This window comes from Octopus sinensis, linkage group LG13 (assembly GCF_006345805.1).
Source record: "Octopus sinensis linkage group LG13, ASM634580v1, whole genome shotgun sequence".
NCBI classification, from domain to species: Eukaryota; Metazoa; Mollusca; class Cephalopoda; order Octopoda; family Octopodidae; genus Octopus; species Octopus sinensis.
Window position 1 is genome coordinate 34,101,622 of NC_043009.1, and position 14,193 is coordinate 34,115,814.

The 14,193-nt window shown below is 37.3% G+C and overlaps 1 protein-coding gene across 1 annotated transcript in view; it reads right to left on the reverse strand.

The window, feature by feature from the left end:
• LOC115218406 (rho GTPase-activating protein 7) overlaps nt 1–13,784 on the reverse strand; it is a 229,625-nt gene extending 215,841 nt beyond the window's left edge. Inside the window, exon 1 of the mRNA XM_029788198.2 lies at nt 13,033–13,784. The gene's annotated coding sequence lies outside the window, so the exon portion shown is untranslated. The remainder of the gene's footprint in view (nt 1–13,032) is intronic.
• Between the last annotated feature and the right edge of the window lie 409 nt (nt 13,785–14,193).

Consider the following 14,193-nt stretch of genomic DNA (forward strand, 5'->3'; position numbering starts at 1 on the left):
ATAATAACATCAAAAATTATAGCTTGACTCAGGTTATAATGAGATCCACAGGTAGATTATCTAATTGTAAGTGTTCCTCTACTCAGCCTTTAGATAATAAATGCCTAATTAACATTATTTATAAACGTGAGGTTAGTACAAGACAATCTAAATATGTCTACATAAGTGATCCTTGTAATGACAATGTCCTGTTTACATAATCATTATCAGAGCTTCAGATAGTAGCACATCACTAAGAAGATTTGTGAGTTGAAGACGGGCATAGTGATCACTCAAAGAAATGGTGAATTGTTCAATGTGCAATCAAGTTAACATCATTTATAAATCTGATGTAATTATTATGACATGCAAATATCAATTATGCAAGATTTTCCTCTTAAACCTTAAATCTTAGATAGTAATATTGATTCTTATCAATACCCAGTGTCTTCTAAGGTACCCAGCTTTCCATCCCGTCTAGAAATGCACATATATTTGTATAATGTTATTTTACTATAGTACTTATATTTTTAAAAAAAAGATCTTTTACCTCATTATATATCAGGTTGAGTAAAAAGTAAGCAATGTTTTGAACCATGAAGAATTCGTACCAGATTTTTGCAGAGTTTTGAATGTTTTTTTAAAAAATTTTTTTGCAACTGACATAGACTTGGCCAAATGCATCAGTAAATTAACATTGATGTTTTTTTACTGTTGTTACAATCATCTGAAATGGAACTGTCAAAGCGCGATGTTCGAGCAATTTTGCTATTCAATTTCAAAAAAGAACGTAAAGCAGCTGAAACTGTTCATGATATCAGCGAAAAGTTTGGTGAGATGACCAGTGAGTGGTCAGCTCAAAAATGGTTTAAACGATTTTGCAGTGAAGACCTGAGCCTTGAATGAAAATCAGAAAAGGTGCAGATATGCAATTTGCTCTTCTCTGTAAGCAGACTGATCCATTTTTTGACCGTATTCTAACTTGCGATGAAAAGTGGATTCTGCACAATAATAAAAAATGTTCTTCTCAGTAGTTGGACCAAAATGAAGCACCAAAAACCCTCCCTAAGCCCAAGCTCTTCAAAAAGATTATGGTGATTGTTTCGTGGTGTACTGCCGGGCTCATCCACTATAACTTCTTAAAACCTGGAAAAACCATTACTGCAGAATCATATTGCCATGAAATTGCCAAAATGAACGAAAAACTGCTATTCCTCCATCCCAGACTGGTCAACAGAAGAGGGCCAATCATTCTTCCTGACAATGCTCGACCACATGTTTCACTAATGACACTCCAGAAGTTGAGAGAACTTGGCTACGAAGCTCTTCCCCACCCAGTTTATTCCCCAGACCTTTCTCCTACCAACTACTACTTTTCCAAGCACCTTGATAGTTTTCTGCAAGAGAAGGAGTTCAAAAATCAATCTGATGCTGAAAGTGCGTTCAAAGAGTTCATCAATTCCAGAACTCAAGATTTTTATGATACCAGAATAAACAAACTTGTAACTAATTGGCAAAAATGTGTTGATTGCAATGATACTTACTTTGAAGAATAAAATTTTCACATTGCTGAAATATACTGTGATGAATTTCATGTTTCAAAATATTGCTTATATACCATTTTTGCAGATTTATTACAACTTATATATATATTTGTGTGTGAGTGTACATGTGCAGATGTATGAGCATGATTGTATGTGGGTATGCATGAGTACTTACATATATGTGCATGTGTCTATGTGATTGCATGTATGTAGTTGAATATGAATGTGCATTTAAGACTGATGTGTGTATGTATGTATGTATACACACCCATAAGACTTTGAAATTTTGATGTATCAACTCTACAATAATAATGACAGCTTTCTTAATTCAGCAGGTTATAGCACAGAAAAAAACCTATTGGTGCACATGTGTCACCTGTATAAGTGAAATGCAAAGTTGATATTTTATCTAACTATCAAGGATTTATACCATTATATATCATGACTGCATGTTTTACAAACAAAAACTATTACTTAGTAGTATTTGGCTCACTTATTAATTTTATAAGAAAAATGCAAAATGTCAATCCATAACATAAATTCCTATTTTTACACTGCTCACAATAAACCAATAACTAGATGTTAATTATGTGTTTCTAGTCTCCAGGTGATCTCATTTTCATTTTTTCCCTTTCTTAATAATACCTTCCTAAGAAAATACATCAAAAAAATATGTAAAAATATTTCTTCCCCATAAGTAAAACACAACTGAGTTGTAAATAAATAATGCTTGTCATTTTAACTGAGACACAGGTAAGTTAACTGGATTTGGTTAATTGCTAGGTATGTTACTTAGAATATTTCAACAGAGCAACAAATGTGGGATGAATGCTCATGTAACCTTGAGAGTTTCCTGTAAGGGATATATAGACTATCTTTAAGGGTGCATATAACTACATTGAGTCCTGGAACTACTCCACGTGTATGGAGAGGTGTATCTTGCATCTTGTAATATGACATCATACATTGTAATCAATATCTGGGTACTGCATAATTATTTTTATTGATATATCTTTGATGTTATCTTTAATATATATTTAATGTTATTTTTCATATATATTTGTAATCCAAGACAGTGAGCAACAGGAAGAGCATCCAGCCATAGAAAATCTACCTCAAATTCTCTATAACCAATATAAGTATGGAAAAGTGTGTGTGGGCATGCGTGCATGTGTGAGTGTGTGTGTATGTGTGTCTTTGTGTGTATGCTTGTCTCCCACCACCACTTGACGAGCGGTGCTGGTGTGTTTGCATTAAATAATTACATCATCATTTCAACATCCACTTTTCCATGCTTGCATGGGTCAGGCAGAATTTGCTGAGGCAGATTTTCTATGGATGGATGCCCTTCTTGTTATCAATCCTTCCGTTTCCCAATGGCCATACATAATTTTCCTTGAAGACTGGAAAAAAATGACATCACTTGTATCATGGTGACACTCATTTAGAACCATCATGTGTTGTCAAGACAAGGGGACAAACACACACACACACATGATGACCTTCCTTCAGTTTCTGTCAACCAAATCCAGTCACAAGGCTTTGGTTACCTCAGGGGTATGATACAAGACACTTGCCCAAGGTGACACACAGTGGAACTGCATATGAAAGTGCATGGTTGGGAAGCATGTTACTTAACCTCACAGTCACACACACACATGTATGTATTCATTTCTTTTTTAAATTAGCAGAAAGTTACAAAAGTAACTCAAAATACTGAGAGTTTGTAGATGGCAATTAACAAGCTAATTTAAAAAGCAAAAAATTGATTTCTTATACAGTGTTAATTACAACTCATTCTGGTATGTTTAATTAAAATTTAATATTGGATAGTTGTCATAATTAAATTCTAAATGTGTGCTTTAAATAAAGTTTGAGCATGAGAGGAAATGAGATGCAGACTAAAAAGTAAAAACAAAAATAAAACAGACATGTGCATCACAAATACATGCAACATATATTTCAATACACATACACACACACACACATACATACGTACTTATATTCACATATAACAGCAGGGGTAGTGTCGGTATACTGTTAGCTGAGGAATGGATGAAGTCAGTGAAGTAATCAGAGTGTGTGATAGCATAATTAAGTTGAGAGCGCAGGAGTGGCTGTGTGGTAAGTAGCTTGCTTACCAACCACATGGTTCCGGGTTCAATCCCACTGCGTGGCACTTTGGACGAGTGTCTTCTGCTATAGCCTCGGGCCGACCAAAGCCTTGCGAGTGGATTTGGTAGACGGAAACTGAAAGAAGCCCATCATATATATGTATATATATATATGTATGTGTGTCTGTGTTTGCCCCCCCAACATTGCTTGAAAACCGATGCTGGTGTGTTTACGTCCCCATAACTTACCGGTTCGGCAAAAGAGACCGATATAATAAGTACTAGGCTTACAAAGAATAAGTCCTGGGGTCAATTTGCTCGACTAAAGGCAGTGTTCCAGCATGGCCGCAGTCAAATGACTGAAACAAGTAAAAAGAGTAAAAAGAGAGTATGCCAGAAGAATAGAAGTATGACTTCTATGAAACACTCTTGCAGACTATCTCAACAAGGTCTGACAGCAACCCCGTTATCATAGCTGGTAACTTCAACTGACAAAGCCAACATGTCAACGACTTCCAGGACATACATGGGGTATGGCTACGGTTTGAGGACTGAGTGGGGTATAAGGCTTCAGGAGTTCAATAATGCAACTCATGTAACAATTTGCAACAGAAACTTTAAGAAACCAGCCAGACACCTCATCACCTACCAATCTGTAAAACACACAAGTCAGATAGATTACATTCTCTTCAGGAAATGGGACAGATGGGTTATTGTGAATACCAGAACCTTTCTTGACAAAGAACACACTAAGCAACATAAGTTAGTAGCTAGTGACTTCAGAGTCAAAGCTAGGCAAACAGAAATGAAAGACACTATAAAGAAGGTATAGAAACTAAAAGAACCAGCAATCAGAAATAGATTTATAAAAATTCTGACAGATGCATGACTGTAGGGAGAAAGAATTAGATACTTGTAGCATAGATGACAACAGGGAATTTCTATGAAATAACCAACTTAGGACAATAAATCAGACATATGGCTGGAGCAAAGTCCCAATCAAGCCAAAAGTAGTGTGGTGGTAGAATAATACTGATAGGATAGTTAAAGCTATAAGCAAGGCTTGGAAAACCTGGAAGTAAGATGGAAGCAGGGAGCTTTACCTAATGACTTGAAGGCTATCTAGGTGACAGGTGCACTTGGCTAAAGGTGAGGAAGAGATTTGCATGTCTCCTACAACGTGAATATCAGAGGTGTGAAATTTTCAGTGTTATAAGACAATGTGTGAGAGAGAACCGAGATGTTATCAGTGAGAAGTACATTAAGAATGATAAAAGCACACTTGTCATTGACATGGAACAAAAGAAACTGACGTAGAAGAACTACTATTAAAAGCTGCTGAATGTGGAGAATGCACTAAGTAAATAGGGAGACCAGAAATTCAAGTTGATAGCAGTGTAGTAGATAAGGATAGGAAGAGAGGGAAAGTCACGAGTCCATCAAGGAATAATTTTAGAGATACTTAAAATATCTGGTAATGTAGGATATAAGATTACCACTTTGGATAGTTAATCAAGTCATACAGGAAGGTGTCATACCCAATGATTGGAGTAGCAGCAATATCATCATAAACTGTTATAAGGGCAAAGTTGATGCCGTAGAAAGAAGCAACTACAGAGGAATCAAACTACTAGACCAGGTTAGAAAAGTCATGGAGAGAACTATAGCCTAATTGATCTGTGATAGAGTATATTTAGATGAGATGCAGTTTGGTTTTGTCCCCAGAAGAAGCACCACAGATGCAATCTTCCTAATGAGGCAAGCACATAAGATATACTGGCTAAAAATAAACTGCTATACCTGGCCTTCATTGATTTGGAGAAAGCTTTTTACAGAGTACTGCACCCAGCAAAATGGTGGTCATCTACACTGAGAAAATCAGGTGTAGATGAATAGCTTATGAGAGCTGTACAAGCTATGTACAAAATTGCATGATGGATGTTGTGTGAAGGTAGAAGTTCATGATGGTTCAGCCCTCAGCCCTCCTCAATTCATCATTGTCCTACAGGCTATCACAAAGAAGTTAAGACCAATGGTCCATGGGAACTCCTACATGCTGATAACCTAGCTCTCATAGCTGAATCTATAGTGGAATAAGAGAGGAAATTCCAAGCATAGAAATTTAATCTAAAATTGAGAGGTCTTAAGGTAAACCCAGCAAAGATGAAGGTTTTAGTAAGTAGGAAAGACAGGACCCTGGTACCTTCAGAAAAGACAGGACTCCTGCAACCTACATGACAGTATGTCAGCTTTCTTTCATCCCCTTCTTTACTGTATCACCTCTATTCTGCAGCCTTGTACCAAATATCCCTTACTCCTCCCATTCACTTCTGGCACTCCTCCCCTACTTATTCCAACTCATCTTTTACCTTGAAGGACCACTCTGAGATCTCATCATTAATTTCTAGCTTCATCCTCCCAACCTTCTCATCTAAAATGTGAATAGTCATGCAGCTCCCTTTCAGTAAGCAACTTGCTTTGCTCTAGCCCTTTTTCTCATACTTTACTTCTCTCTATTTAAGGTTCATAGTCTTACAAGTTTCAAGATGACCTAACTAGTGCTGGTAGCCTGAAAAAAGCACCCACTACACACTGAAAAAGTGGTTGGTATTATGAATGGTAATCAGCTGTAGAAACCATACCAAAGCAACCACTGAAGCAAGATGCAATCTTTGGACTGATTGGATCCTGTCAAACCATCAAACCCATGCCAGCAAGTAGCTTGCTTACCAACCACATGGTTCCGGGTTCAATCCCACTGCATGGCACCTTAGGCAAGTGTCTTCTACTATAGCCTCGGGCTGACCAAGGCCTTGTGAGTGGATTTGGTAGACGGAAACTGAAAGAAGCCTGTCGTATATATGTATATATATATATGTATGTGTGTGTGTATGTGTTTGTGTGTCTGTGTTTGTCCCCCTAGCATTGCTTGACAACCGATGCTGGTGTGTTTACGTCCCCGTCACTTAGTGGTTCGGCAAAGGAGACCGATATAATATGTACTGGGCTTACAAATAATAAGTCCCGGGGTCGATTTGCTCGACTAAAGGCGGTGCTCCAGCATGGCTGCAGTCAAATGACTGAAACAAGTAAAAGAGTAAAGAGTAAGTACAATTCAACTGTGAATTTCTTTGAAGCATCAAATTTTCCAACCTAGACTACTTTTCTATAAATGTGTAGACAAACTGAGAGTTTTATCTAGCACTTTAATCCAAAATACAAGAGTATATCCTTTGCTTTAACAAACAACTTAAGAGTACAGTTTTCAATCTTATCATCCGCTATCTTTTGTGGAGCAACTACTACTGCTGATAAATTCTGGAAGCCTCTCCAATTGACTTTCTTAATATACACTCAGTATCACTAAGTTTCTTTAGAATTAGTGCAAAAGATTTTATCTGACAACATTATTCTTTTAGTATTATCATAAAAAAATTATTGATAATTTCTTAAGTTCAAAAAAGAAAGGCAACTTAGTTTAAACATTGGAACTTACTGCATCAATTGGAACCAAATTTAAATTATGTATATGGCAGTGTGCTAACATTGTATTTAGAACAACTTCCTTAGACACTACAGTTCTATATTTAAGAGATGAGGAATTATGTACATTATTTACATTTGACGGATAGTTGTCCTAATCTTGTTTGTTGTTAACATGTTTTGGCTGATATACCCTCCAGCCTTCACCACATGTCTTGGGGAAATTTCAAAGCATAGGATGTGTGCAGTGCCCAGTAGTGCAATTTTCTGTATGTTATATGTGTTTGTAAGTCTTGGTGTTTTTGTTATGCATTTGTCTGAATATTTTTTTATCATACCTAATGCGTCTATTATGATAGGAATTGTTTCTGTTTTTAGATTCCACATTCGAGTCACCTCTATTTCTAGGTTTTTGTATTTTGAAAGTTTCTCCATTTCTTTTAGAGACACGTATTTTTTTTCTTCATGATCTCTGACAACTATATCTGGCATGTTGGCCTTAATTTCTCTATCTGTGTGTATCCCAGAGTATGGTTGCTTTCTTGTTTTCTGTGACCTTTTCTGGTGTGTGCTTATACTATTTTTTTTCTGTTGTTATTTCATAATGTTGGCACAGCTTCCAGTGGATGTAGGTCCCAACTCAGTTGTGTCTGTGAATATATTCCTTCTTAGCCAAGACTGGGCAGCCAGAGATAATATGATTTATTGTTTCTTGTCCATCTCCACATATTCTGCAGTTACTTGTTATGTTTCTTTTCATCATATGTTTTTGGTAATGATTAAATATAGGTACTACACCAGTGGATTCATTGGATACAAGTATCCCTTAGACAGTTGTTATAACCTCTAACTTAACTCACCTATGTGTGTGTGTGTCTTTATGTCTATATCTCCCATCACTGCCTGACAACTGGTGTTGGTGTGTTTGCATCACTGTAACTTAGCAATTCAGCTAGAGATTGATGGAATAACTACCAGAGTTTTAAAAAAAATGTACTTATTATTTATTTATCATATGTCGCTTTGAGACCGCGACCTGTTCACTGACAAACCTTTTTCAGTGAACAGGTCGCGGTCTCAAAGCGACAAAAATACTTTGTCAAATTAAATATATATGTTGAAGTGAATCTAATGGTTTTGTGTGTTTCTTAAATGGCTTATAAACACCTTCCAAGCTGCAATTGTATATATATATAATATGTATCTTTTGTTTCAGTCATTAGACTGTGGCCATGCTGGAGCACCACCTTCAAGAATTTTAGTTGAATGAATCAACCTCAGTACTTTTTTTTAAGCCTGGTACTTATTCTATCAGTCACTTTAGCCAAACTGCTAAGTTACAAGGACGCAAACTCCCTAGTACCAGTTATCAAATGGGGATGGGGGCAAACATAGACACAAACACACACATATATATGACTGATTTCTTTCAGTTTCCATCTACCAAATCCACTCGCAAAGCTTTGGTTAGTCCAAGACTATAGTAGAAGACACTTGCCCATGGTGCCACACAGTGGGACTGAACCAAGAGCCATGTGGTTGGGAAACAAGCTTATATATTGTGACGGTCTTTAGTAGACAAAAAAGTGACAAAAGGTAGACAAAAAGTGACAGAGAACTGTCTCATGGTTTATAAATAATGGGTTGAATGAGACAAGTGTTGTTTTGAGCCATAGTGTGTAGGTAGTTGGTTTGAATCAAGTGTATGCAGCAGCTCAGTGTGTATTTGGTGCTACTAGTATTGTTGTCAAGTAGCCATAACAGTGACCTATCACCATCATCACTGTCACTGCCACCAGCAGTCAGTTCTACTTTAGCAGGTGTTTGTTTATATGTAGTTGACTGAACTAGATAAAAACATGACAAGACATTATCAAAGAATATCAACAACAGTAAAGATATGCAAATTGATGATGAACTATGAATCCAAACACAGAAACAAAGGTCCAAAGTACGTTCACAGTGAATATTGTTAGTTCGGTGCTCGAAGAAAGGAACAGCAGGAAATAAGGCGGCGAGCTGGCAGAAACGTTAGCACGCCGGGCGAAATGCTTAGCGATATTTCGTCTGCGTTACGTTCTGAGTTCAAATTCCGCCGAGGTCGACTTTGCCTTTCATCCTTTCGGGGTCGATAAATTAAGTACCAGTTACGCACTGGGGTCGATGTAATTGACTTAATCCGTCTGTCTGTCCTTGTTTGTCCCCTCTGTGTTTAGCCCCTTGTGGGTAGTAAAGAAATAGGAAATATGATGTTTGGGGCATAGTCAGACAGTCATAGGAAAGTCTGAAAATGAGGAATTGAAGAAGGAAAAGATAGGAATGTACAGTGAAAAAACAAAAACAAACGTACCTATTATCAAACTCTCACATGGCCCTTCCACATCCTCCTGACCAATACTTTGGAATACATAATTTTCAGATCACCCTTAAAATTGGATTACCACCCTGGATCATATTACACAGCTGAATTTACTCTCAGAGTGCACTGACTCTTCACCCTTGATTGTGAACAATACAGATACGTCTGACATACTAGTTTCTAGCAAACACTTTGATTTCTCCATGCAGATCGGTGAAGTTCAAAGTATACAGTAATAAAACATTCAGCTGCCACTCCACACCTATTTTCAAGACAGTAGTGATTGTTGTTACTTTTGTAAAACCCAGAAAGGGCCAGTGCCATGGTCTTCGCAGGCCGTTAAGATAGACCAGTGCTTTTCAAACATTTTGCTGGAGCGGAACCCCAAGGAAACATTCCACTGGCTCGAGGAACCCCTGTGCAATAATTTAATGGTCTTATGCACACATATCTGCACAGGAGAATTAAAAATTACTGCCGATTTTAGCAGTTTTGTAACTTCTTGTGGAACCCCGGGACTGTACTGGCGGAACCCTGGTTGAAAACCACTGAGATAGACTATTGAGATTGATGCTATCAACAACCTGTTTAAACTGTTGCAAGTAAACCACTGCAAGAAATACATGCTGAGGAGAAATTGTAGAGGACCTACGTTCTTGGAAGAATGGACTAGATGTAGTGGTTAGTGCAAGGCCTGAGTGAGAGTCAGGTTGAGACACTAAGGGTAATGAAAGAAGAGATGAATGAATCAAGAAGTATCTGAGATGCTTTGGCTGAGGTCCTACCAGCCCTGGGGAGTGAAGGCCATAGCAAAAGTGGTAGAAAAGGCGAGAGTGTCTTTTCTGCCAAACTAGCCTTCTTTATTAAGTGTTTTAATCCTTACATCGAGCAAATCTAAGGAATTCCACCTAACTCCTAGGTGACACTGATGTTAGATGCAACATAAGGGTTGCGTGTGTGTATGTGTGTTTGTGAAAGGAAGGAAGGAAGGAATATGAAAGTGAGAGGTAAGGATCTAGATCAGTGGTTCTCAACCATCTTTTGCCTATGGACTCCCTTGATTCCTATTTTACTCGTGTGAATCCTCATAGCTACTTGATGTTTTTAAAAATCCTATTATATTTATTTTTAACCAAATATTTTTAGGAATTGTATAAAAAGTTAAAGTATTTTATGTATTGTAGACATATAGGCCTAACTAATTTATTGCATATAGACTTTAAGAACAAAATCTGGTATGGGCCCCAAAGGGTTATACGGACTCCAGTTGAGAACCACCAGTCTAGATGTATAGTCCATATTTTTTTCCAAACGTCACTGCATGGGGATTTTCTATATGGGAGGTTTTGCTTCATAACACTGTGAAAAACAGAGTGGTCACAGAAAGGAGCATTTAAGTAATAATTTGACCTGCTAAGAATAAGTCAAATCTACTTCAAACTATACCCTACTTGCATAAGATAGTCCTTGAAATAATAATAATGATGATGATTTCTTTATTGGCCACAAAGGATTTACATTAAGAAAAAAACATTATGAACAGTAAAGAACAAAACAAAGAATGTGTGTGTATGTATGTGAGTGAGTGTTGTGAGGGGTTTGCGTGTAAACAAGATTAACATAATGGGAAAAAAAACAAACAATTAACAATATATAAATAATCCTCAATAAGGAGGAGGCGTTTGAGGGCTGCTCACGGAAAACCCCTCCAAAACCACAGGTGCCTTGGCAGAATAATCCTTTCTACTATAGGCACAAGGCATGAAATTTTGTGGGAGGAGTTAAGTCGTTTTAATTTACTCCAGTGTTTTACTCGTACTTAATTCATAGACCATGAAAAGATGAAAGGCAAAGTCAACAGCGGCGGAATTTGAACCCAGAACGTAAAGCTGGAGGAAATACTGCTAAACATTTTGCCCAAAGTTCTAACGATTCTATCGGCTCACCAATTAATAATGATTTTAAATTTTGCCACAAGGGCAACCATTTTTGCGGGAAGGGGGAATGAGTCGATTACATCGACCCTGACCCTGAAAGGGTGAAAGGTAAAGTCGACCTCGTGGGAATTTGAACTCAGAACGTAGCGACGAGCGAAATACCTATTTCTTTACTACCCACATGGGGCTAAACACAGAGGAGACAAACAAGGACAGACAGACGGATTAAGTCGATTATATCGACCCCAGTGAGTAACTGGTACTTAATTTATCGACTCCGAAAAGATGAAAGGCAAAGTCGACCTCGGCGGAATTTGAACTCAGAACGTAATGGCAGACGAAATACGGTTACGCATTTCGCCCGGCGTGCTAACGTTTCTGCCAGCTCGCCGCCTAGTTCAACAATTAATAATAATAATAATAATAATAATCCTTTCTACTAATAGCACAAGGCCTGAAATTCGTGAGGATGGCTTATTGACCCCAGTATTGAACTGGTACTTAATCTATTGACTCAGAAAGGATGAAAGGCAAAGCCGACCTTGGTGGAATTTGAACTCAGAACGTAGCGACGGGCAAAATACCACTGAGTATTTCGTCCAGTGTGCTGATGATTCTACTAGCTGGCCGCCTTGTCAAGGCTAGAATGCTTTTCACCATAGTTGACCTGGTGCTACATAGGTGAAATAACTGTCATCTTCAAGCTCACTTTATAAACTTTTTTGTTTTATTTTGTATTTGTATTTCGTTAAATTACAAAACGTGACAGCAGCGGCCAGATGAATGGGTGCCCTACGGCTTTGTTTCCTCAAGACTTTCTATAAAATGGATATTTTCAATGAAATTTTCCAGAGATAAATTCGAGAGTGTAGAGTACAATTATGTTGATAACAAGAAAAAAGATTTTTTTGAAGGTTCGTTTTCTTCTACCTCTCAGTTTTGTTTCCGCGTAACACTCTAAAATGCATAATTCTAAATTGACATTTTGCAAGAATACATTTGCGAAGAGTGTACATTACGTAATGTCGATTTCCCAAAACATAACCAAAGTTACGGAAACTGTGACAACAAAATCGGGGCGGGAAGGAGGGTGGAAGTCCGAGCCGAAACTATCCCACTAAACATTTTTTTGTTTCTAAGTTTTTATCAATCTGCAATCCCGAAAAACATCCTGCTGTAAAATGTCATTTAATATGCATTCTTCAGCAAGTTATGAGGAAACAAAATTGGGGTGAGGATACCAATCTGTAGTTACCATACAGCAGGGTCTCAACAACCAAACGACGACGAACTAAAAAGGATTCCTTTACTAGAAATAGCAGCCAAATCTTTCTTCAAATTATATTTGATCGAATGTTGTATAGTAAAGAAAGGGCACAAAACTTAGTAGGATATTCAGCTGTTTTACAAATAATCACGACTCGAATACTTTTGATCATAAGTCACCAGCACGATCTAGGATGACCTATGTCTAAATAACAATAACAAAACGCGGTGGTCAAAGAGGAGTCGGCAGCATGGTTAACAATTATCACCATTCGTCTCAGACACCACCTCTTTCTCACAACACTTCCTCATACATACAGCTATGAGCAACTATAATTATTTCAACTTACCTGACAATGACAACAGCCACATCAACAAGTTTGGTAAAGAATCCTCATTTCATTTTTAAAAAGAATGTTTTCATGAATAGTTATTATTTATCATCTTCATTTATTATTATTATTATTATTATTATAGTAATATCCACAAATATTTCACTGTGTTGTATAGAATGTACCGGCTGGATAACAGAAACATCGTAAGTATATACATACACACTATACACACTTGTATGTGTGTATGTATGTATATATGCGTGTCAGATCAAAGATTTAGAAACACACACACATACATACATGCATACATATATATATATATGTATGTGTATGTATGTATACACGTGGTGGGTGAGTATAATTTCCGTGAAATAACTTTAGGATAGGCAGTAGGTATAATACGTAGACCAATACTTGGCTTGTGAGTTTAATAGTAAACTTAGTAGTGGCGGTAGTGTTGTTCTTAGACACCTACAGAAACGTTGGGGTATGTGTGTAAGTGTTTAAAAAAAAAAGGCACGCTTACTGCTGATTTTTCTGTTTCTCTCTCAGTGGGTCTAGTATGTCTGTGTCCACACTCACATATACTTGTACACGCATACACACCACTACCACCTTAGCTAATAGATACACCCTCTTTCTCTCTCTTTCTTTCTTTCACTTTTTTACGCACTCCGTCGGTTTATCATTCCAAAATATCAGTGATCACTAGATAGGAGTGACATTCGTTTGAAATTACCATTACACTTTGTGTGTGTGTGTGTGTGGTGTTAACCTTTATATGTATGTAACAAGTTGTGATTTTATTCTATAAATGAAGGCTGGTGAAAATACGTAAGTAAAAAAAAAAGAAGAAAAAGCTTATGGTCGCCGCCCATCACTTCATTCTATCATACGCATACACTATTTCACTTTATATAATACATACCCGCGGTTTTCTCTAGTCACACTCACCACCTCCTCACTCACTGTCTCGCTCTCTTTCACATACACTTTTCCCTCATACTCTCTCCTTCTCTCTATCACATATTGTCTTCTCTTTTGCTCTCACGCTTTTCTCAAACACTGTTTTTTTTTTTTTCATGTACTGTATCTTCCATCTCAACAATAGTCTTTTCTTTCTCTGTCTCTCTTTCTCCCTCCTTCTCGCCCTCTCTCTCTCTCACACAACCACTT